At 53.4% G+C, this 614-nt stretch overlaps 1 pseudogene; it reads right to left on the bottom strand.

Moving 5' to 3' along the window:
* Positions 1-285: 285 nt before the first annotated feature.
* On the bottom strand, positions 286-403 carry LOC124597199 (annotated as a pseudogene).
* Positions 404-614: the final 211 nt, after the last annotated feature.

Raw genomic sequence — 614 nt, 5'->3', positions numbered from 1 at the left:
GTTCAGTGAAGAGTCCACTTGTATGAACAAGACATGCAGCCAGCAACTCAGGACTGCTCGACGGTCTCACCAGAGGATAAAAAGCACTCCGTCTTCAGGCCACTCGTGGCCTACCGGGACCATCCGACCACCGTGTCATCCTCAGGGGAGGATGCGGATAGGAGGGGGCGTGGGGTCAGCACACCGCTCTCCCGGCCGTTATGATGGTATTCTTGACCGAAGCCGCTACTATTCGGCCGACTAGCTCCTCAATTGGCATCACGAGGCTGAGTGCATCCAGAAAAATGGCAATAGCGCATGGCGGCCTGGATGGTCACCCATCCAAGTGCCGACCACGCCCGACAGCGCTTAACTTCGGTGATCTGACGGGAACCGGTGTAGCCACTGTGGCAAGGCCTTTGCTTCTCCAGAGGATAACGAAAGAGAAATCTAACCGTTTCCCATTCTTTTGGAAATGAGATGACTGAGCTCTTTGAAAATGCAACAGTTGATACGCATCAGATCTGGTTTATTGACGGGGCACACTTCCATCTCAACGGCTTCATCAACAAACAGAACTGTCGTCACCCACTGGATCACTGAGAATCCGCACGTTCAAGCTACTGCTCCACTTC

Source organism: Schistocerca americana, chromosome 2 (assembly GCF_021461395.2).
Source record: "Schistocerca americana isolate TAMUIC-IGC-003095 chromosome 2, iqSchAmer2.1, whole genome shotgun sequence".
NCBI lineage: Eukaryota > Metazoa > Arthropoda > Insecta > Orthoptera > Acrididae > Schistocerca > Schistocerca americana.
Note: the sequence above shows the minus strand (reverse complement) of the source record. Positions and strands in the feature narration are given on the sequence as shown.